General features: G+C 48.3%; 1 protein-coding gene and 1 long non-coding RNA gene across 6 annotated transcripts in view; one reads left to right on the top strand and one right to left on the bottom strand.

The window, feature by feature from the left end:
• Positions 1–4,632, bottom strand: part of FEZ1 (fasciculation and elongation protein zeta 1) — a 164,855-nt gene extending 160,223 nt beyond the window's left edge. For 2 of the 5 annotated variants that reach the window (XM_073320719.1, XM_073320721.1), the window contains exon 1: positions 4,346–4,631. The gene's annotated coding sequence lies outside the window, so the exon portion shown is untranslated. The other 3 variants (XM_073320722.1, XM_073320723.1, XM_073320720.1) reach the window with 3 other exon arrangements.
• On the top strand, positions 4,119–20,492 carry LOC140901596 (uncharacterized). The gene is made up of 3 exons (XR_012155900.1): positions 4,119–4,709; positions 5,398–5,549; positions 19,726–20,492. It is a non-coding gene; the product is annotated as an uncharacterized lncRNA (long non-coding RNA).
• The last annotated feature ends 4,016 nt before the right edge of the window (positions 20,493–24,508 follow it).

Genomic DNA, 24,508 nt, shown 5'->3' with positions numbered 1-24,508 from the left:
ACCAGCTTAGGTTAAAACTTCCCCAAGGTACAAACTATTTTACCTTTTGCCCTTGGACTTTCACTGCCACCACCATACGTCTAACCGGTATTATTATTAGGAAAGAGTCCATTTGGAAACGTCTTTCCCCCCAAAAAATCCTCCCAAACATTACCCCCCTCCTTCCTGGGGAAGGTTTGATAAAAATCCTCACCAATTTACATAGGTGACCACAGACCCAAACCCTTGGATCTTAAGAACAATGAAAAAGCAATCAGTTTCTTAAAAGAAGAATCTAACGCATATCTAGCTAGATTACTTACTAAGTTCTAAGACTCCATTCCTGTTCTTTCCCCGGCAAAAGCATCACACAGACCGAGAAAGAGAGGCTTTGTTTCTCCCTCCCCGCAGCTTTTGAAAGTATCTTGTCTCCTCATTGGTCCTTTTGGTCAGGTGCCAGCGAGGTTATCCTAGCTTCTTAACCCCTTACACGTGAAAGGGTTTTTCCTCTGGCCAGGAGGGATTTTAAAGGTGTTTACCCTTCCCTTTATATTTATGATGGGGGGGTCTTCTGTGCTCTAAAAAAATCTAACAACATCACTCACCACATTAACCAGACCCTATTAGCTGACTCACCACCTCAACCTCCCTTAACATAGAGAGCGCTTGGGCCCTGCTCGCAATTATTCTTCTTTGTGAATGCAAAAGTGGTAGCATAAAGATGTAAAAAGTTCAGAATACAAACTATGAAGTAGAGAGAGATAAACCAGAGATGCATAAATCAAAAAAAGAAAAATGTCTAAAGTGTCCAAAGGTCTTTGGTGGGCATCACAAGCTTTTGTCATTCAGTAGCCTTGGGGTCAGCAGCTGGAGTCTGCAACGTCCCTCTGATACACCAGCATAGGAGGAGCAGCCGTTTCAGTGCGTGTGCAAGTGGGCCTTGTGTGGCCAGAGGAGCCAGCAAAGCCTGACTGCCAAGCACAGCTGATCAGGCTACTGACAATTCTGGTTGTAATTCATCACATATTGCTCTATCTAGTTTCTACAGTCCCAGAAGCGTTTAATGAACTACTTAGGGGTCCTACAAGTATTTGATGTGATTAGACATTATCCCACTTAGAGGAATTCTCCCAGTTGCCTATTGTTTGCATCTAGCGCACTCACCGTTTCTTTTTAAGGCAGCCAGTTGTTCCTTTGTATTAATTTGACTCCATTGTCACCATGGTCATTATAAATAGCTCCTAATGACCAGCAGAAATGATTGTTGTGCAGGCTCTAAGTGAAGCCTCCAGCACATAAGGGGCTGATGCTGTTCATCAAATGGGCAGAGATTTCTGATCATTTCTAATGCAATTCATAGTTCTCTGAATTGGGCAATTCTGATATAATGAATCATTGTAACAATTTGGGGATGAATTTATTCTTCATAAAAGTGAGGGACTAACACAGCAGAATGAGAGCCCGACATCACTCAGGCAGGCATTCATTACACTAGCTTTTACCACACTGCTCTGCCAATCCTGACCTACCCTGTCCTGCTATTCCAGCCCTGCAGCCATAGCAATCCTGCCAGTGTACCACACTAATGACCTGCAGAACTAGTACCTTTTACTATTCCAGTCCTTTGTGTCTCTGCCAACAAAACATTGAGGAATCCATCTTTGTACAGTACAATAACATTCTCAAAAAGATAAAGAAAGCATAACACCACCTCATTGACCTTTCTGCCCTTTGATCCTGAATTTCACCCATATTTATCCTAAATCCTGCTTTTAAGAGTCTACTCCACCAGCAAGAATGCCCGACAAACAAGCATCTAGGCAGGCAGCAGAACAAGAGCATAAATTCCGATGCACTGCTTCATTGCATATGGAGCCTCAAGTTCCCTTTTGCCAAACATGACATGACAGAAGCAACAGAAGATGGAAAACAGGAAGATGCAGAGGCCCAAAGAGCATCTGGAAAATATCCTACAAATAAGGCTACATTTTAGTCAGGGGTATTTTTAGTAAAAGTCATGGACGGATCATGGGCAGTAAACAAAAATTCATGGTCCGTGAACTGTCCATGACTTGTACTATATACTCCTGACTAAATCTTGGAGAGGGGGGCGGCCTGGGGAGTGCCACAGATGCTTGGTAGACTCCCTACCCGGCTCCGTACTCCCCAGAAGCAGCGACCTCCCTCAGCTCCCAGGCGGAGGCAGAGGCATGGCCATGCTGCATCCTCCCTGAGTGCCAGCTCCTCAGCTCCCATTGGCCAGGAACTGTGACCAATGGGAGCTACGGGGGCAGTGCGTGCAGGTGGAGGCAGTGTGCAGAGCCCCCTGGACATGCCTCCCCCAAGGAGCTAAGGGATGTTGCCACTTCCAAGGAACCCCCTGAGGTAAGTATCGCCCAGAGCCCTCACCCCCTCCCACATGCCAACTGCCAGCCCTGAGCCCCACACTCAAACTCCTGCTGCTGCTGGGGGAGGAGGGCGGTGACCCAAGAATGCCCCAGCAGCAGCCAGTGCGGCTGTCTGCTGCAGAAATCATGGAGGTCACAGAAAGCCATTAAATGTGTGACCTCCGTGACAAACTCACAGCCTTACTTATAAGACACCGTAATTCATAGATGCTGAGGCCAGAAAGAACCACTGTTATCATCCAGTCTGCCCTCCTGCATAACACAGGCCACAGAATGTCCCTGAAATAATTCCTGTTTGAACTAGAGCAGATCCTTTAGAAAAAATATCTAATGTTGATTTTAAAATTGCCAGAGATGGAGAATCCACCACAACCTTTGGTAAACTATCCCTATGCAATCTCCCTGGGGCTCTCTGTTTGGCCCAAACTTCCCACGCTGGTTGGCTCAGGACACTCTTCTCCTCACCTTCTCCCCCACCTCTCTGGTTTAACATGATTCCCCCCAACACACAGTTTTGCTTTGGGCTGACTTTCAAATTAGAGTATATCTCTACTGGATTCAGCCTCACAACGTTATCTCCATGTTACCCCTTCCTTACATAGCACGGTACCTGCTGAGTCATTTCCAATGCTGGGATTAAGCAATGGGATACAGCTGTAACAGCCTCCCTACGGCATCAGACTCTGGAAACTGACAGTTATCTGCTTGTATGAGGCCCTACCAGGAAGGAGACAGGTGGAGGGAGCGTACCAGTCACTTTGCTGCAGGGGGCCAGGGCAAGGTGCTCTGAGAGCCAGGATGAAGAGTAACAATCTCTTACTCTCTGCCTCCCCATTCCCCAAGCAGCGAACCCTGCACAATGCTGGTCTGTTTGCACTAAGCACTTTAGGGATCACTAGGGCGTGCACTCCCAAGTGGCACTGTCAAGACATTAGTGCATTAGTGATGTTAGGTCACCTTGTTTGAAGAGCCAGGCAGCAATACTGCATCCCAGTCATCGGATAAGTAGAGATTCCCGTCAAAACCATACATATTCCCCATCCCTATGGACCCCCCCCCCCAAGTACATGCACACACAAACACCCTCCACTACACCCAAACAATCCTCAGTCTCCATACATATAAACACCCACCTCCCATAATCCTCCCCTCCAACACAAACACTAACAACCTCCCCTTCCTGCACACTTTCCCCCCCCCCCCACACACAATCTCCTCTCCACTCCACATACACACGCTCATTCTTGTCTCCCTGAACAGCCTCTCCCACACACATCCAACACCAATCCATACGCATCCACATACAGACACCGGTCTCACTTCAGACAAAACCCCCTCCATGTGCACTTTCCTGCCCCCAGGAAGCCTCATTCCTACACAACAAAGCCTCCTGCCTCCCACTCAACACACTGACTTCTGCTTTTCCCCGCCACAACCCCACTCCACATACACCCCCCAATTCTCACTCACCACCTATATATATAATCCCCTTCTCACCATCCTTACACACCCCAAACCCCATCCCCTCACCCCCACTTTCCCATCTGCATTCTCACACAGCCCCTCTCCCCCGCCCTTCACAATCCTTCCTCTGCATCAACACATGCAGACAAAAAGCCATCCCCGAGCACAAGCCTTCGCCCAGTGCACACGCGCCTCCCCTGTGCACCTGCACAGCCCTCCTCTGCGCGCACAGGGCCCCCTCTGTACACACACAGCCCTACCTCCGACACAATGGCTCTGCGCAGGGCGAGGCGCGGGTGCTTTGGGTCTCACGATTGCGCGCTGCTTTGCCGGGCTGTGGGGTCCCGTTCCGCCCCGCGGCCCCGGCAGTCGCTCGCCAGACAGTGGGGACGGGTCAGGGGCCGCTCCTCGGAAAGCGGAGTCGGGCCCCCCGCATCCGCCCCCGCAGTTCGGGCCCCGGCGCCGCCGCTCAAAGGCCAGAGACAAACACGCACCTGAGTGTGGCCGGGGGCTGGCAAAGGGCAGCGGGAGACGCGAGCTCAGCTTAGCATCCCGGGGAGCCGAGCGGAGAAACGCGGCGGAGTCAGCGAGCCGCCGCCTGCGCGGAGATCGGGCTGTTCCCAGCCGGCTGCCTCGCCTCTGCGTGCGCCCAGCCCTTCCTCATCAATATGCATTAGCCTCCGGAGCCTGGCGGCCGCCCCTGCTTCGGATAGGAGGCCTGCTCCGAGCACACGCTGACGGGGCCCACTCCTGTTCCGAGGGGCACCGCTGAGGGCAGCGCGCCCGGGGGCAGGAGGGAGGAGGGCTTTCTTCCCTAAATCCAGAGCCGCAGGGATGATGCAGACTCGCAGCAAGCAGGTCGGGGCTCATTTTGACAAAAGCCGTGTTGTTTGGGGGAAGAATCCCAGCAAAAATGGAAGATTCTTTCCCAACCACAGCATAGGAGAAACGAAAGATAGCATCTCCGTGAGGCCTCCAGCCATTTGGGATCGAAGGGATTTGGGATTCCCTTAGATCCCCAATGGCTGGAGGCATCGTGGAGATGTTATCTTTCAGACTCACAGAAGGAAACCTTTCTACACAAGCACCCTCCAGAAAAAGATCAGGGGAAAGATATCTGACAGCATCAAACCCTTCTGCTTTCTGCATGTTCAGACAAACTGTTCTGAGCAGTCATTTAATTCAATGAGTCAGCAGGAGAAAGTCCATCCTAACCTGCAACCCCAAAATCTCTGTTACAGAATAATAAGGAGGTAACATTTAAATAACAGGCTCGACTCCTACCAGCATCTATCAACTGGGAGAGTTAAAAATCTGTGTGCCTCCCACCTGTGTTGCATTGAAATAAAGGATAAGAGAATATCACCTTAAACAGAGAGAAGATTTATTACGGGATAGTTACAACTGGGTGAAGATCCACTAAGGGGATCACTACAATACTCAAGAATAGATTCCAGAAAGGGACATAAAGCCCAGACCCTTAAACTGTCCCTTGGTTAAACTATTAAGTGCCAGAAAAACAATTACTGTCTCTCTTTCACTGCAGATGGAGGTCACCGGCCACTGATGGACCGTCTCAGAATCTTTGGAACGTCGGAGGATCTGGTTCTCTATGGCCAAAGCAGAAGATCAACAGATCTGAGCTGATGGCAAAGTCTTCACTGAATCCTTTGGTGGAATACAGGAATCAGATATCAGGTAAGTATCAAAGTCCTTGGCAGGCAGGTGTTAGTGACAGAAGTCTTGATCCGATGCCCGCGCCAAGAAACTGGATGTGGCTGCCTTGATGGTGGACAGCACCTGCGTCACCATTGACAGTTCCTTATATGCTCTCTATGATGTGAATTCCTGAAGCACACTCTGGCAGACACTGCCCCCAACCGGTTCCAGACAGCTCTCAGTCTCTCAAGTTCTGGAGGGAAACAGAGTTTTGGTGGGAAAAAGCCAATGAAGAAAGGATACCAAGATGGAGTTCAATCCTTTCCTACCACATGCGCCATCTTGAATTCTTAGACTCCATTTTGAATTGCAGCACCATTTATTATAACACATAACAAAAGTATAACCATACACCAATAACACCTTACATATCCCCTCCTTGACAGATGCGACCACCTTTAATAACCATCTGACATTATTGTGACATCCATACCATTGAACATCAACCCCATAATGTGGTTATGCATGTTGACACGTTACAAAAGGCTTGGCCGTAGGACCTTTAGATTTCTTTTTACACACATCCACAGATATAATTATTAGATCTGCAGTCATAACCAGCTCAAGCCTTCCTACATGGACCCAATGTAGCTGTGAAAAGAGCTTCCCAACCAATAGGATGATTTGGTTTCCTCACCAATTCTTTTCAACACCTTTTTGATTTGCCCCACAGAATGATGTACAGGGAGTAAGGGGTGAGCTCCTTGAGCTGCGTTAGGTGATAAGTCATATCCTTATGGTACATTACACGCTTTAACACGTGGAGGTTCTGCTCTTGTATGAGTAGATGGAAGGTGGCCATAGATGGAATAAGATGCTATTATGTTCTGCACGTCTACATCTGACAGGGTAATATTTATATTGCAGCCCCTCACAGAAAAGACAAACATATTATCTCCTGCCTCATGTTCAATGTGATAAAAACCATTGATTAACACATTTTTACACAAAGTTCTTACACACATACAGAGACTAGCAATAACCACTAGAGCTGAATTTTGAAAATACATAGGATGGTGAAGCTGGTAATTACATTTTCCTTCATGGGGAATCTAAACATATCTGAGTCTCCTCCCATACTCCAGTGGTACAGGTAAAGCCCAATTTGTCTTGCTCCACACAGGCTTGTAAATTAGTAAATAATATTGTTCTCCTCTTACATCCACCATTAGGGATCATTAGGGAATTGTTTACAAACATTCCCAAAGGAATCAGGGGGTGAATCCTTTCCTCTGTGGCATCCAGTGCCATCCCTAGCCATCTTGGTGTCCTATGCAGCCCCCCCCCCCCCATGGGGGAGAGCGGCAGCCCCAGGCCTCCACGGGGGGGCAGGAGCAGGCTTTGGAGGCAGCGGGGAAGTGCCCCCCAGCACGAGCCGGCAGAGCAGAGCGGGTTGGGGCCGAGTTGCTCCACTTCCTACTTAATTGCAGGGCGGGCCTGACCCTGCACTCACAGGGCAGCAGGAAGTGGAGTGACCTGGCCCCAGCCCACTCCACTCTGCTCCCCTGGCTCCCAGCCTTGGGGGGCAGGGGGGACCGCCCCCCAGCACTCACTGGTGGCGCGGCTGGGAGCCGGCAGCGTGGAGCAGGCTGGGGCCGGGTCACTCCACTTCCCGGCACCTGGTGAGTGCAGGGCAGGCCCAATCCCTGCTGCAGTCCTCGGGGGAAGGGGTGGAGTGGGGGCGGGGCTGGGGTGGAGCAGGGGCAGAGCAGAGCAGGGGCGGGGGCTTTGGGGAAGGGGTGGAGTCGGGGCTAGGGCAGAGCAGGGGCAGGGGCCATGGGGAAGAGGCAGAGCAGGGCCTGGAGCAGCATGCAATTTCCTGGTGCCCTACACAGCTGCGTACTTTGCGTATGGGTAAGGATGGCCCTGATGGCATCCCTTAAAGTAAGTATGTATGCCTCGATAGTCTCATTAGCATGGTCATAGGCAGTACTGGGTTTACAATGGCGCCATGGCGCCAGGCCCGGGCTCCAAAAGGGCCCCGGCCCAGCTCAGCCCGCTCTGGTTGGGCTGCACTCCAGCGCCCCGCCAGCTCTTCTCCACCCCCCCGCCTCTGCCCCCTGCCCGCTGTTCTCTCCTGTTGGATCGTAGGCCAGTCGAGGGCTCCTCTCTGCCTCCTGGCCACAGCTGGGGCTGACAGAGCTGGAGCCCCGTGCCACCTGGGTGGGGCTGCTGACCCCCCGCAGCTCCGCACTGCCAGGGCTGACCCTTCCTCTACTCCCTGACCCCCCCCTTTCCCCGACCCGTCCTCCAGTCCCCAAGCTCCCTGCGCTGTGGCCAGGGGCTGACCCCTCTCCCACGCTCCCCATGTCGCAACCAGGGGCTGACTCCCGCTCCTCGAGCGCCGCATGCCACTGCCAGGACCCTCCCCACACCACTGCCAAGGGCTAGGGCTGGCCCCTAACTCCCCCAAGCTCCATTCTACCTGCTGCCTGACACCTCGTGTCGCTAACCCCCTACACGCATTCCTCCACACCCTGCTAGGGGGGCACGCTGGACATTTTTGGTAAACTGGGCATTTGTTCGTTTGCTCTTGCCAACTAATTAGTTGGCAAAAGCAAACGGGATAAATGCCCATTTTTGTCAAAAAAAGTCGGGACGGCTGAGATAGAGCTTAAAAAGGGAACTGTCCTGGCCAAAAGGGGATGTATGGTCACCCTGTCACCAGGCAAGTGGGCCCTGAGGGAGCCAGGCCAGGGCAGGAGCAGGCCTGGCCTGGCTGATCGCGCCACTCCCAAGAGGCTGGAGCAATTCCCCGCCCTGGCACTGGACTGGCCCCGGCCATGCTGCCAGCTCAGCCTGGCAGACGCAGTCACCTCCCAGCAGGGCTGGTGAATGTGGGTGGGGGGCAGGGTGTGAGGGAGTGGGTTTCTGGGAGTATGTGGGGGGGCTGCTGGCCAGTGGGGGGTCTGTTGGGGGACTTGGGGGAGGTCTGTGTGTTGGGATGCTGGGGAGTGGGGGTCTGAGTGGGGTGCTGTGCAGTTGTGGTGCTGGGGCTGTGGGGAAGTGCATTGGGCAGTCGTGGTACAGCTGTATGTGGGGGTGCTGGGCCACTGCACATTCGTGGTGGAGGGTCTGTGGGGGGGCTGCTGGGCATAGCAGTTCCAGGGGACACTGGGCATAGGGGGCTGTGTGGCATGGCATGGGCCAACCCCTGAGGAGAAGGGGCAGGCTGGCAGCACAGGGCTGGGTGAGCCAGTGTGCGTCTTGCAACCGCCAATTTGTATACAGTGCCCTTGCACTGGGCTGGGTGGAGCGGAGCCGACCCTGCCATGGTATGTCCCAATGCCCCTGGCCAGCCCCTTGCTCTGGGGACCGACCTCCCCACACCATGCTCCTTTGCCCCCATTGGGGCCCATAAATATGTTTGGTGCCAGGCCCACAGAAGGTTAATCTGGCCCTGGTCATAGGTGAAATTCACCATTTTCCACCATTGCTGCTTTTCCTTTTTGCATTTGGTGGCATTAGACCAGATAATGTGTTTAATTTCCTGCAGCGCTATACCATTATAACCATCCCCGAGTACAGCCTTTGCAATATTAAGAAGCAACTGTTGTGCTTGCATACATTCAAGTGCCTCTGTGAGATCAGACTATGGTATCTCTAGTGTTCCTATAATCTGAAGGTGGTCCATATCCTGCACTTCTAACCATGTTGGTAATGTGTTAGCAATATTAAAACCTAATTCACCCAAGTCATTCAATTCTGCTGAGAGGGGGTTGGCTTGTGAGGAGATGTTGTGTCCCACTTCACCTATGCATGACGCAAGGAACTGCTGATCTACCGTATTCAGCACTCCTAGTCCAGTTCCCACCCCTCCTAGGATCTTAGCAGCCAGACCCAGTGGGGAGATGGTTGTTGCAAGACATTGCCTTGTACCCACACCATCCATCCCATTAACAAACATGTTACATATTGGGCACGTTCTTTATGCATAGGGATTACAGAAACTTGAACCTTTAAAACCAATTTTTTTAATAAGAAAGTGAGGGTTTATCATTAAACTGCAAGATACACCCCTTTTTACTATGAGTGGTCCCATAAAACTAATGTATGGCACAGGGGCTACAAAAACTCTAAATGTCCAATTCAATACCCTTTAAATTGACAGCGACCTAATGGTGTTCAGTAGTTCTTTGATATAGCAGTCCAATCTGACCTTTGGCGCATAGTTATCTGGAGGACCCCTCCTTCTAACCACCGGTATTCTGGAGTTCTGATCATTTGTCCAGTAAGGGCTTCTTGAGAAGAAAACCCGGTCACACTGCAGGTCGAACAAATTGCCATAAGAATTAAAGGCAGCTTGACGTCCCAATTTTTTCCTGGGGTTTCTACTACCTTCCTGGGAGCATTCTTTAATGTGTGGTTGCTTCTTTCAACTTGACCACGTGCTTGGGGGTGTCCCGCAACATGAAATCTTTGCTTAATGCCAAGTGCCACACAAAGCTGTCATATTAGCTTACCTGTAAAATGGGTAGCCTGGTCCAAATCTGTAACTTTTGGTAACCCAAGCCTGCTAAAAGCTGCTCTAAAAGTACTCTGGTGTTTGCTGTGCAGTTCATGGGATAGGCCTCTGTCCATTTTGTGAATGGCTCTACAAGCACTAAACAATACAGGTTACCTCTGCTCATCCTCGGCAATGGACCTATGAAATCTATCTGCACTCTTGTCCAGGGACCATCAATGGGCTGGTGAAGTAATAGTTCCTTTTAAATCCTTGAATCAGTGTTACACGTGGCACAGCGAAAACAGTTGTATATCCAGGATTCCACCTCCTTGACCATTGAAGGCCACCATCCTAGGGTGAGTAGGCGCTTCAAGGTTCTCTCTGTTCCATAATGACCTAGCTCGTAGGCTAATTTAATTAGCTCTTGGTGGAGACAGGATGGGATTACTAACACAGGGATGCTTCTGATGCCTTCCTACTGGTTTTCCTTTCTTGCTAGGACTAATCCTGTCTTGTATGTATAGATGGTAAATCCTTTGCACCGCTGCTTGCTCAATAGCAGCATCATGCTGGTGTCCTTCTACTGACGCTGCTTTAAATCCTGATGTTGCAGGATTTCGGTGGGATAGACAGCATTCACAACATCCATTGGTACATTCCATTCAGCTTCTACACCCAATAAGGCAGCCTGTTTTGTCAGTTTATTCACAGCACTATTCAGGATGGAGATCTCGGACTGATTTTTCCTGTGGGCTTTGACCTTGAACAGGAACATTTTCCTTGTCTTTCTTCTGCCAGCTTCCAAGCATACAATAAATACGAAGGATGAGCTATTGGCCGTTGATCCACCAAATACATGTTTCTCTCCAACCAAACAGCTATCCAATCGATAAAGACCCTCAGAACCCAGTCTGAATCTGTATACACCGTGATATTCTTCTGTGGATCTGCTGATCTTAAAGCAGCTATCACTGCCGCAATTTCAGCTGCTTGTGCTGAGTGATGGAGGATGGTGCCTTACACTGTCTTCCCTGAAGAAGCCTGCATAGCTGCAAAACCAGTGACAGGGGATCCATTATGGTGATAACTTGTGATCCATCCACCACCCAGATTTCCTGAGAGCGTTCTTTAGCATCCTCCTATATAATTTCAAGGAAAAAGGGAGTCTTAAATGCTGGTGCATGCATTTCAGGTAATGGGCATTCATGAGCTTCTCCTGCAGTCATCAAAGCATAACGTACAGCAGCCAAGCGTGGAACCTTTTGCACTTCTATATCCGTATTTAAAAGGGTTAAAGTCCACGCTGCCAGCCTTGGATTGCTGACCTTTCCTGAGTTCGCTTTTCCTGACAAGATGTACTGTACAGGAGACATGCCTGTAATATAAGCCCAGCGTTGTAAGGCCAATACCACTGTTAAGACTTCTTTTTCACAACTAGAAAACCTGGACTCTATTTCTGATCAAGTTCTTGAGCCATAAGCCACAGGTTTTAAAGTGGTGCCTTGATATTGGATCTCTCAGTGGATCCCGACTGTAAGTAATAAGGTCTGTCAGGTTGTGGATATGCCAAGGCAGGTGCTTCAGGTAATGCCTGCTTTAATTGGTATGCTGCTTCTGCCTCCTTGCCACCCCACTTCCACTGTTAGTCTTTTCTTAACAAAGAATACAGTGGTTTTGCAATGCTGACATAGTCCTGTATAAAGACTCTGGAAAATCCCACAAGACCCAGAAACTACCAAAGTGTGCCAATGTCCACAGGCTTGCAGATCCATTTTACCCTTTCTGTATCTGGGAGTCTTCCTGCATCCCCTAGTTCTACACCTAGGTATGTGACTCTTCTGGACACTAACTGGGCCTTTGATGGATTCAAATTCCAGTAGTTAGAATCTTGTTCAGAACTTCTTGGAGAGCCTCTATATTTCCCTCTCTAGTAGTGGTTGCTATCAGCACATCATCTACATAGGTCACGATGTTGTTTTTATAACATAGCCCTTGCCACATAGCTTCTACTAGTTTGTCTTTACACACTTAATAGGCAGCAATTTAGATTGTGGTGAACCATCAGTGCACAAGATGCTGGTTGACGCCCCCGTATCCACCAACAACTTTTGACAGAATGACCCAAACTTTCCTTCCAACATGATGTTAACCATTGGTCTCCCCCACTCATCATTTATGATGGGAGCTACAAAATCAGGGGGAGTGAAAGCTGGGCCCCTTCTCTGAGGTTCCAGGCAGGGAGAACACTGTTGTGTATTTCCCTCTGCCTGCTGCTTCTCACCCTCATATTTAAGCAGTCTCTTAAAGAGTTCAGTTGTAGGAACTTGATCTAATTGCTCCCTGGTTTCATACTTTAAGTCTTTTCCACAATACGTTTGTGAAAGCTTTCAGCTTTTCAGTGGTACCTTGCAACCAAGTTGCTGTTTCTTCCTTAAACCTGTTGCTCTGCTTATTATTGTAGTTGCCAGGCTTATTGCCAAATTTCCCATTTTGTGAACTCTGAGACCCTTTTACTGCTGATACCTTCTTTTTAGGGATCATACCAGCTAATTTGGTTGCGTCTTTAGTTAGCTCGTAAGCCTCTCTCACTCTTGATTCCAACTGCTGAAGCTCTGACGTTGCTGGATTTACTGGTCCTATAGCTAACCTCAGGGCAGGTGTAAGCCCTTGTACTAACAATTCACAAAATGCTGGCACATTATATTGCACATTACCATTCCGACCTGTTGGTTCCATACCAGCTAACCAATACAACAACCTTTTCCTTGCTATATAGGTCTCTGTGTCCTCTGTAGCGTCCCATTTTTCGGAATACACTTTCCCAATAAGATTATCACATGGAAAAAAACATTTTATACACACCCATATATATCTACAATTTCAGTGACATGTCCCATAGGCAATCCATCTGGTAAGGCATTGAAATCCTCTACACTCAGACATTCCCTGACTACCATAAAGGAATCATCCTTGCTAAGGTTAGTGTGGCAAATTGCCGGCACTACTATGATTGGTCTCGCGCTCTCTCTTCTTGGGGGGCGGGATTCAGGGCACCGTTTCTTGCCCCTGAACTGGGGTATTAACTGCCCCACTAGTGTCCTAGAGGAGGGGAGCGGAGAGGGAGGGACCCGCGCCCGCCCTCTACTCCGGGTCCCAGCTGAGGGGCCCTAGGGATAGCGGTAAACCACTAGAACTAGTGGTTCCTTCCCCTGGGCTACTTCCCTCTCCTGCCCTTCAGCTTGTGGGGCTTCCTGCCCTCCCTCTGCACAAACCAGGTGTCCCTTTACCTAGGGTCTTGGTCTTCTTAGCCCACCCGAGCCTTTATCAAATCCGTCAATGGCCCTGCTCTTGTGGCGAAATGATAGGATACTATCGGAGATTCATCCCTCATCCCTGGAAATGCTCTGACCTGCTTTTTGCGGACTGGTCGAGGCCAACCTTTTATTGCCTCCACTTTATTCCATTGGGGTTTCACCAAACCTCTCCCTACTACAGACCCGAGGTATCTGGCCTCAGCTAGTCCTATCACGCACTTGAGAGGGTTGGCAGAGTGGCTGGCCTTCCACAGGACATCTAGCACAGCTTCTACTTTTCCTAGGTGCGTTTCCCAGTCAGGGCTGTGGATGACTATGTCGTCTAGATAGGCGGTGGCATACTTGGCATGGGGTTGCAGCAATTTGTCCATAAGTCGTTGGAATGTTGCAGGGGCCCCATGGAGTCCAAAAAGGAGGACAGTGTATTGGAATAGGTCATTGGGTGTAGAGAAGGCAGTCTTTTCCTTGGCATTCTCGGCCAGGGGAATTTGCCAATATCCTGTGGTCAGGTCCAGGGTGGTTAGGTATTGGGCCTTGCCTAACGGATCAACTAGCTCATCAATGCATGGTATCGGATAGGCATCGAATTGGGATACTTCATTCAGCTTCCGGAAGTTGTTGCAAAATCTCAGGGTGCCGTCAGGCTTGGGGACTAGGACGATAGGGCTGGACCACTGGCTGTGGGATTCTTCAATAACTCCGAGTTCCAGCATCTTCTTCACTTCTGTCCTAATTTCTTCCCTTTTAGTTTCCAGTATCCGGTACGGTCTTATCGTCACCCTTACTCCGGGCCTGGTGACAATATGATGTTGGACCAGTGTCGTACGGCCCGGCTGTGTACAGAACACATCCTGGTTCCGTTGGATCATATCAATGACCTCTGTTCGTTGTTCTGGAGTTAACTCAGGCTCAGGAGATATCTTCACCTGCCCCTGTGGGTCGTCTATCTGGGGTGGAGCTCCCCTAATGACCAGGCACATCTCTCGGTCACACCAGGGCTTCAGTAAGTTGATGTGGTAGATTTGCTCTGGCCTTCAGCAGTCTGGTTGTTTGACCTTATAGTCCACCTCTCCAATGGCTTCCACTATCTCACATGGTCCATGCCAGCTGGCTAGGAGTTTGCTTTCTGCTGTCGGCACTCGCACCATCACCCGTTCCCCCGGCTGAAATCTCCGTACTTTCGCCTGACGGTTGTAATATGTCCGCTGGATCTCTTGTGCTTTTTCCAAATGTTCTCATACTAAAGGGGTTACTTGAGTTATTCGCTCTCTCATCTGTGTCATGTGCTTAATTACATTCTTTCCTGGGTTGGGTTGTTCTTCCTAATCTTCCTTGGCAATATCTAATATTCCGCATGGGTGGCGTCCATAGAGTAGTTCAAAGGGAGAGAAATCAGTGGACCCCTGGGGGACTTCCCATATAGCAAACATTAGATACGGTAGAAGGGTATCCCAGTCTTTTCCGTCCTGAGCTACCACCTTCCAGATCATACTTTTAAGGGTACCATTAAACTGCTCAACCAGTCCATCTGTTTGTGGATGGTAGACTGAGGTCCATATGGCCTGAATGTGGAGTAGGGTACATAAGTCTTTCATTTATTTTGACATGAAAGGGGTTCCTTGGTCTGTCAGAATCTCCTTAGGGATGCCCACTCTGGCAAAAACCTGGAGTAGTTCTTTTGCTATTGCCTTGGATGTCGGGTTTCTTAAAGGAATGGCTTCTGGATACTGCATGGCATAGTCAAGGATGACTAGTACGTTTCGGTGGCCCCATGCTGATCTTTCCAGTGGGCCCACTATGTCCATGGCTATCCTCTCGAAAGGTTCTTCAATTAATAGGCAAAGGTACTAATGGGGCCCACAAGTGAGGTCAGGGGCTATGCAACTGGCATGCAGGCCAGGAGGCACAATAGCGCTGGACTTCTGCGCATATTCCTGGCCAATAAAATCTTCTTAGGACTCTGTCCAGTGTCTTGTCTACTCCTAGATGTTCCCCAAATTGATGACTGTGAGCTAACTCTAGTACTGCCCTTGTGTGTTTCCATGGGACTAAGAGTTGCTCTACTTCTTCTCCTCGTATTTGCGCTATCCTGTACAACAGATTGCGTTTGAGCACATAATGTGGCCTTGGGCCTTTGGTCTTTCCTTCCACGGGTACACCATTTACTTCCACTCCTCCTCCCTTATATTTGCATATAGCGGGTCATTGGCTTGGTCCTGCCCAAAATTCTCACATGCAGTACCAATCTGACCTAATTCCAGGGGGCCTGTTTCTACTCTGCCTGCTGGGTTGCCCCTACCTGGGCTAGGAACCGCCTCCAAGTCCTCACTGGCCTGAATTATCTCCTGGCCTCCTGAACGGGTTCGCCTACCAACAAGGGAGGTTTTCTGATTCTCTGCTAGAATCCTGGTCCCCAATCTTTTAGCTGCCCTCCTTTCCCGCCTAGATTTTCGGGATTTCCCGGGGGATGAGGATAACTCTGGGGAAAATTCAGCAAACATTGGGGTGAGGCTATCTGTAGGTGCCTCCGTCTCAACCCAGGGGTTGCTACCCTCCCCTGGCTCCACTGGAGGAGTAAGCTCTCAAACCCGGGGAAGTCCCTACCAATTAAGACAGGGTAGGGGAGCCTGGGGACCATCCCTGAAGTCACCCTGGTAGTATTCCCCTGGATCTCAATCCATACCAGGATTGTGGAGTAGAAATTTACAGTGCCATGAACGCATGTTACCCCTGTGTTTTTGGCCCGGGTTAGGTGGTCTTGCCCCACCAACTTCCCCGAGACCAGAGTGACAGCACTCCCGGAATCTATTAATGCTATGGTCTCAATACCATTCATTTTTACTGATCTTGTATACCCATGCGAGGTCATTGCAACCATTACCAGGCTGATTAGGCCACATTGCTCCCTGTGATCCCCCAGATTACATTGCATAGGCTCTTCCCTGTTGGGGCATTGAGCTGCTATATGCCCCAATTCCCCACACTGGTAACACCGCCCCCTTATTCCGGTTGCCGCCCTCTGCCTGGGGCTATTTGGCCGCCCCCCCCCCCCCCCCAGTCCTCTCTTCCCAAACCCCCAGGTCCCTTCTTGGCCTCGGGCCATTCCTCGGTGTCTTTCCTCCCAGTTATGGTTCTCTTGGAGTTCCCGACAGTCTGGGGCCTTGGGTTTGGGACTGTCGTGCTGGTTTGCCGTGTCTCACCCCCTGGGGTCTGGAACAGTTCACAGGCTGCCAGCTGTCTTTCCAAAAGGGAAACCAACTCATCATAGGTAGAGGGGTCACTCTGGCGAACCCAAGCCCGGAGGCATGGTAGTAGCCCCCTCATATACCGGGTCCAGTACCAGGAGCTCCATCATCTTCTCAGAGCTGAGGGCCTCAGGGCGCAGCCATTTCTGGGTCAGGTGGATCAGGTCAAACAATTACGATCGGGGTGTCTTGTCCTCTGTATATTGCCACTCATGGAACCTCTGGGCTCACAACGCCGTCGTTACTCCGGCTCTGGCCAGGATCTCTGCCTTCAGCTGGGGGTAATCTGCTGCAGTCTCCGTGGCCATATCGTAGTAGACCTTCTGGGCCTCCCCACACAGGAACGGGGCAAGGATACCAGACCACTGATCTCAGGGCCAGGCCTCCCGCAGGGCTGCTCTTTCGAAAGCCAGGAGGTATGCCTCCACATCATCCTCCCCTGTCATTTTCTGTAGGCAGTGACTGGCCCGTATGGTCCGGGTCCCGTCGCAGTTGCGATTCAGCTCCATAAGGGCCTTCATCTGGTTCACCAGCTCTTGCAGCAGGCCTCAGTCCTGGGCAGCCTGACTCATCAACAGACAATTAGTCTCCTGCTGCATCCGAGTTGCCCCCTTTGGGCGGTTGCTTGGACCTGGGTAGCCTCCTGCTGGGGTGTGGTGGCTCGTATTAGGGCCTTGACCACGTCGTCCATCTTCGGTGGGGTTTTGGCTAATCCTGGTTTAAGGCCTCAGCGTGTAGATCCCACTGCTGACACCATGTGTGGCAAATTGCCAGCACTACTATGATGGGTCTCGTGCTTTCTCTTCTGCGGGGGAGGTTCAGGGCACTGTTTCTTGCCCCTGAACTGGGGTATTAACTGCCCCACTAGTGTTCTAGAGGAGGGGAGTGGAGAGGGAGAGACCCGGGCTCGCCCTCTACCCCGGGTCCCAGCCCAGGGATAGCGGCAAACCACTAGAACTATGGGTTCTTTCCCCTGGGCTACTTCCCTCTCCTGCCCTTCAGCTTGTGGGGCTTCCTGCCCTCCCTCTGCACAAACCAGATATCCCTTTACCTAGGGTCTTGGTCTTCTTAGCCCACTGCAGCACTTCTCCAAACTCTCCTCTGCTTCCCTCCAAACTGCTCTCTGCTACAACACCAACCCACTCTGCTTCAACTCCTCCTCTTGTCTGATTGAAGCAGGGGGTTTTTATCACGTGACTGGCTTCAGGTGCTTTAATTAATTTATAGCAAACTTTCTTCCCTCTACAGGGAATAAGGCTCCCTTCTAACACTCTCCTGCTGCCCTCTGGCCATGCTGTATCACATTAGGTAAGCAGCTTAAGCACACTAGCCCATCCAAAGCATTGTTCCTATCAAGCTGGCCCAGCTGCTTTCCTAAAGCTTTTGCTTGTTCTGCCGATAACACCTTTGTTTGATAGCGCATCTTGGTGGGCCGTTGAGCCCCATATTTTGAGACTATAGTTGTGATCGGGGCAATTGGGGGATTACTTTGTCCTGTCACCCTTTGGCCTTCATCTAAATTAAATGGTGCTGATGGAATAAGGCCTTTTTCTCTTCTGTAGAATAAAATGCTGGATCGTCCCTATGTTCCTCAGACTCTACGTCTGAACCTTCCCCAGAAGTGAACTCACCTAGCAGGTTAGTTTCCCCCATGCTAATCATACCCCTAGCAATCTTTAGCTGCTGCTGCAGCTTCTGAATCTTGTTCAAGCAGGCTGAATGATTTATTACTTCTGACCCTTGAGTCTGCATGGCCTCCCTCAGGAGCTGCCTGGTAGTAGCTAGGGCCTCTTCTAATTTTGTGGACAGGATTTGATTTTCCCTTTCTGCCTGCATGAATTGGCCTCTCGCAGCTGTTCTTCTGGCTGCATGATTTGCCCAGCTTGTTTTGTCATTTGGGCAGTATCCATCTGATGTTATGCTGCTGCCTTCTGCAATTCCAGCCCATTTGTTTTCTCCTGATCTTTTGCCTGGTTGGCTAGGGCTTTAAGGTGGCTTACCCTACCATCCAGGTCCCTACACACCATGGCGAGTCCATAAATCAATGCTCGTTTCTGTGATTTTTTCTTGGGAACTGGCTTGCTTGCCAAATACCGTCCCCACAATATTTGTAATTTTTGTAGTGCCTCATCTCCCTAGAAAGCCCCTTCCTTCCATGGGTTTTGAGATTTCCCAAAAACAAACACTGCATACTCCAACCTATTTTTATAGACTGCCAGGACAATCCTTTAGGCTGAAGATCTTCTCCATACATCACTCGCTTACCACAGATAAAATAGACAGTAGTTATGTCAAAGCCGAATAGCCCACCGTCCTAGATTTGTGGTGGCTATTTGCCTATGGTCAATAACTCATGAGAACCCACAACTGCCTCCTTTTGAAATCCAGCAGTGCTCGGTCACAACTGCAGACAATTGTCCTAAAGATGGAAGGTTAGGGCCTTAATCTAAGGCAGAGGTGGAGGGTAAGTGTCTGGCCAGGTCCACTTAACCCAGGACTTGACAGTCTGCCTTGCTGCAGGCTGCTTGGATCCGCTCCCGAGGCTACTGGCATCAGCAGAATCCTACACTACAGTGAGCCTCAGCCAATGGGCCTCTAGCTCACTCTACATGAACTACAACCAAATGGGGAGACAATATATGTCTGCCCAGGTAGTGACCTGGGGAACCCGTCCGACCAACTGGTCAAAACGCCCTCACCAACAATGTTCCAGACCCTTCCCTTCCCAAGTCTATGGACCATTAGCCAGAATCTATTCAATCTAAGGACGCCAATCAGAGAGCTAAATCTCTGAGAGGTCCTGCCATGGTTGCCAGTAAATGTTACCCCAAAATCTCTGTTATACAATAATAAGGAAGTGGCATATAAACAACAAGTTTGACTCCTACCAACATCTATCAACTGGGAGAGATAGAAATCTGTGTGCCTCCCACCCATGTCGTATTGAAATAAAGGATAGAGAGAATATAACCTTAAACAGAGAGAAGATTTATTACGGGATAGTTACAACTGGGGGAAGATCCACTAAGGGGATCACTACAATACCCAAGAATAGATTCCAGCAAGAGGCATAAAGCCCAGACCCTTAAACCATCCCTTGGTTAAACTATTGTGCCCGAAAAATAATTACTGTCTCTCTTTCACTGCAGATCGAGGTCACCGGTAACTGATGGACCATCTCAGAACATCGGAGGATCTGGTTCTCTATGGCCGAAGCAGGAAGTCAACAGATCTGAGCTGATGGTAAAGCCTTCACTGGATCCGTTGGTGGAATACAGGAATCGGATATCAGGTAAGTATCAAAGTCCTCGGCGGGTGTTAGTGACCGAAGTCTTGATCCAATGCCCGCGCCAAGAAACTGGACGTGGCTGCCCTGATGGTGGACAGCACCTGCGTTCCTTATATGCTCTCTATGATGTGAATTCCTGAAGCACACTCTGGCAGACACTGCCCCCAACCGGTTCCAGACAGCTCTCAGTCTCTCAAGTTCTGGCGGGAAACAGAGTTTTGGTGGGAAAATGCCATGAAGAAAGGATGCCAAGATGGAGTTCAATCCTTTCCTACCACATGCGCCATCTTGAATTCTTAGACTCCATTTTGAATTGCAGCACCATTTATTATAACACAACAAAAGTATAACTATACACCAATAACACCTTACAAATCTTTCTGCTTCATGGACACTGCAATTCTTTAGAACAGGCTATTGGATCGCCCACTCAATAAGGCCTTTTTCTCTTCTGTAGAATAAAATGGTGGATCATCCCTATGTTCCTCAGACTCTACGTCTGAACCTTCCCCAGAAGTGAACTCACCTAGCAGGTTAGTTTCCCCCATGCTAATCATACCCCTAGCAATCTTTAGCTGCTGCTGCAGCTTCTAAATCTTGTTCAAGCAGGCTGAATGATTTATTACTTCTGACCCTTGAGTCTGCATGGCCTCCCTCAGGAGCTGCCTGGTAGTAGCTAGGGCCTCTTCTAATTTTGATTTTCCCTTTCTGCCCTTTCCCTTTCTCCTCTACCCCTTATTTCTCTTTACAGGGGATAATTCAGACTATTCTGTTAAAATATTGTTCTTTGTTTCCTCTGCTGGGGAGAGGCAATTTTTACTCCATGTAACAGATCCTGTAAACAGACTGAAGGTGGGGGAAAGCCAGAGGTGTGGTATGGTAAAGAATTCAAAACACACTGCTCAGGATTCTTTTTGTTCCTGATTTAAAGCTCCTTTTTATTGTCTTTAATTCTGCTGGCCATGGATTTCTCATGGTGTCCCTTGGCTTCCCTTACCAATTTTCTACAATTACTAAAAAAAAATGGATTTTCAGTCCAAAAAACAACTTTTTTGCAGGTTTTCAGACAGAATATTATCTTAGATTTTAATCAAAAATTGCAAGAGCCTTGTTGCCTCCAAAAATCCCCAAAACCCCAAAGCCTCAGAAAAATCCCAAAGAAATGGGGCCTTTGAAAAATCACAAAACTCCCCAAAAGCCTCTGAAAAGCCCCTGAAAAGCCCCAAAGCCTTCAAAAATCCTGAAACCCCTGGGAACTCCAAAAATCACAGAAGTACTGGGGCCTCCAAAAATAAAAAATATCCCCAAAGTCTTGAGGCCTCAGAAAATCCCAAAAGCCATGGAGCCTTCAAAAAGCCCACAAACCCAGGACCTCTGAAAATCCCCAAAGCTTCAGGATCTACCAAAATCCCCAAAATCCCAAAAGCACCTGAGCCTGCGAAAATACCAAAAGCCCAAGGGCTGCTGAAAATTCCCAAAGCTCTGGGGCCTCTGAAAATCCAAAAACTCCCAAAAGCCCCAGAGCCTCTGAAAATCTTAAGAGCCTCCAAAAAAACCCTCCAAAATCCCCAAGATGGGAAAGTCAGACAATCAGACAAGATGGGAGAGTCGCATAGATGTTTTGAAGCCTCTTTGCTATGAGCTTGGAATCATTTATGATTCAAAGTGAATTTCTACTTTGCAGTCCTTGATACTGGTATTCACTCAGTGGACGAAAGATTTCAAGAGATGCAGCAGCTAAAGTCAGTATTTGCTTTCAAAAGAAAACAGCAAAACAGATAGAATTGTGTATAAAACTGGAGTCAACATTTGTTGGGGCTGACCACAAGTTACCTTGGGCTGCTGTTACTGCATGATTCAGAGGCGAGCTCGTAGTGAACTAGCTCTGACCGGCCAAGCTGGCTTGCAGACACTTGGCTGGTTAAACAAGTGAAGACACAAGAAAGGCCTGAGACTGAAGTGTGGGAATAGAAAACAGCCTGCCAGAGCCTACTTGTGGGTGAATATGCCCCTCCCTTAGAAGGAGATTATGATTAAAAGCAGCTATGAGAATTGCTTTAGACGATTCACCTGCGGACCCTGGCCTTGTGGGTGCCCAGGAATTCCCTACGCTGGAGCAGCGTCTGCTACGAGCCCTCAAGGACAAGGCAGGAGGGTCCGGGACTGTCCGTAGCAGAAGGGGCATAAGCATTGATTCTTGCTTCGTTGCTGGAAAGCATGTATTTAGTAATGCATGAAGGCTGGGAGGCTTATTATACTTTGGCAATAAAACCGGTTATACTTATGCACCTGGCATGGCTTCACTGAGCATATCCGAGCCCCCTACGCCACCCCCTCCGGGGGGACCGACAGCATAGACTCATGAAAATTCAAAAGACATTCATGCTACAGATTTGTGTAGTGAACTTCAGGCTTTTACAAGACGACTTAAGAAACATACCACTCCTGAAGAAATACTGAAGTTCGTTTGTGAAAATAAACTCAGACAGTTTTCCAAACATTTTAATAGCTCTCTTTTAACTTTGCCAGTTTCCGTAGCTTGTGGGGAACATAGCTTCTCAAAGTTAAAATTGATAAAAACATAACAGCATTCAACAATGGTGCAAGAGAGATTTGCTGGACTTGCCACTATGTCAATAGAGCATGAACTAGCTGGAAAACTGGATCTAAAAGAACTAGTGACTGAATTTTCAAAACTTTAAGCAAGAAAAGTCATGTTTTAAGAGCACAGAGTGTTTTTTATTTGGAATGTTTTGTAAATACAGTCATTGAAGAGTTTTCTTATTTCTTTCTATATTGGATGTGGTGGTAATGGCTGTTAAAGAAGGATAGCGTAATGGATGATTTTGGATTTGTAATAAAAATTATAATTAACATTTTTAATGCATTTTTATTTGAAATCTGACTGAAATATCATCTAGCTGTCATGTACAAATCTATTCTGAAAATGTTGTGTCTATTTTTTCTGATCTTAGAAACATTGGTTGGACAGACAGATGTACAAACTGAATAATTTAGCCTCTGTTTAAAAAAAAAAAAAGCTTAAAAAACATTAAAAGGAAAAAAGGGCAAAATGTTTCCCAGTTTACCAAAAACCTCAGCCTAGATCTGCCTTTGGGGTTTAGGGTGGGGGCACCAATTGCATGGTTCGCCTAGGGCGCCAGTTGCTGGCAGCTACTCTAGGGCCGCCCCTAGCTGCAGTGCCTCTGTTAACCCAGGAACATTTAGCTCTAGGGGTAGAGTTGGTGGACAAAAGTGACAGAGACCGAGGACCCAAATAGTGTTTCTGATGCAATCATCAAACCAACAGATAAATGTTTAATGCTAAATGTTGAACGTCTTTTTCGTTCAGCAAATTACAAAATCTTGCTAAGAAAAAACACTAAAAGTTAGAGTAGGATAGAACAGAAAGAAGGCAGAATTGAGACCTTTCAAAGTTTTGGCCCAAACGAGGAGGCATGGGGGCATCATTTTAGCTCCCTGCCTCAGCTGCCAAAATGTTGTGGGCCAGCCCTTACCATAGTGCATGGATCACTGGCTAGCCTAATTAGTCTATCTGTTTTTAAAATGTAGGGAAAGCCACAGCTTCAGCCTGTGATGTATTATTTTAATAAAATCTATGGACCCAAAACAAACAGAGGAGCTTTTACCTATGTCTCAGCTCACGGGTTGCAAACATTTAAAAACAAAGACATTCTGATAACGCAACAGAAAAATTAATACTTAAATCTAAAAGTCTAAAGAAAATGAAAACTTAATATAACAATCACATGGATTTGTTAAAAAGTAGGGAGGAAAATAAACTTCTCTCTGATCCACTGGATTACACAATAAGGTGGGGAATATAAACTAGCTGTTACTAAGGTTCTGTGGTTTTAACTCTGGGGTGTTTTGGCATACTCTTTTTATTGAAACACGCCTGTAAAAATTTTAAATAAAGGGATGTGTCTTCATATAGACTTATTTTTAAAGTGTTTAATTCCTTTACAAAACTTAATATAACTTGTATCTCTATTTGTTAAAAAGTAGGGGAAGAGGCAATCTTCTTATCTCTCTCTGATCCACTGGCTCACAAATGCTGTTTTTGCAACAGCTTCAAATTGTCCTCACTAAAAGCATAGGGAAAAGCTTTTAAAAACTTTTTGTTAGTAGGGTTTGTGGGTTTAACTCTGGGGTGCTTCTGCATGCTCATTTTTTTATTGAAACACACATGTAAAAGTGTTAAATGGAGGGATGTTTCTTCAGGCTTGGCTGTCAGAGTGGTCGTCTTTTCTAATCCACTAATTTAGAAAGGCTGTTTCAAATTGCCCTCACTGAAAAATAACCAATGTTACCCAAAGAATAGGGGAAAACTTTTGTTATTACTGTAAATTACTTTGATAAACTGGTTGTCTGTGGTTTGAACCCTGAGGTGTTTCTGCATGCTCATTTTTTATTAAAATACCTATAAATAAAGGTTGTTTCTTCAACTAGGCTTGTCTTTTCAAGTGAATATAAAATAGAGCTTTATTCCTTTACAAAACTTAATATAACTGACTTGTGTGATGGGTTGGATCACAGAAACCCCCTTGTGAACTGCCAACTGATGTACTGAGACTACTTTTAACCCATTTTCCCTTCTAGCTTGGGACTCCAGAAACTTG

The sequence above is a fragment of the Lepidochelys kempii genome, chromosome 22 (assembly GCF_965140265.1).
Source record: "Lepidochelys kempii isolate rLepKem1 chromosome 22, rLepKem1.hap2, whole genome shotgun sequence".
Lineage (NCBI taxonomy): Eukaryota > Metazoa > Chordata > Testudines > Cheloniidae > Lepidochelys > Lepidochelys kempii.
The sequence above is the reverse complement of the archived record's forward strand: the minus strand, read 5'-3'. Positions and strand labels throughout refer to the sequence as shown.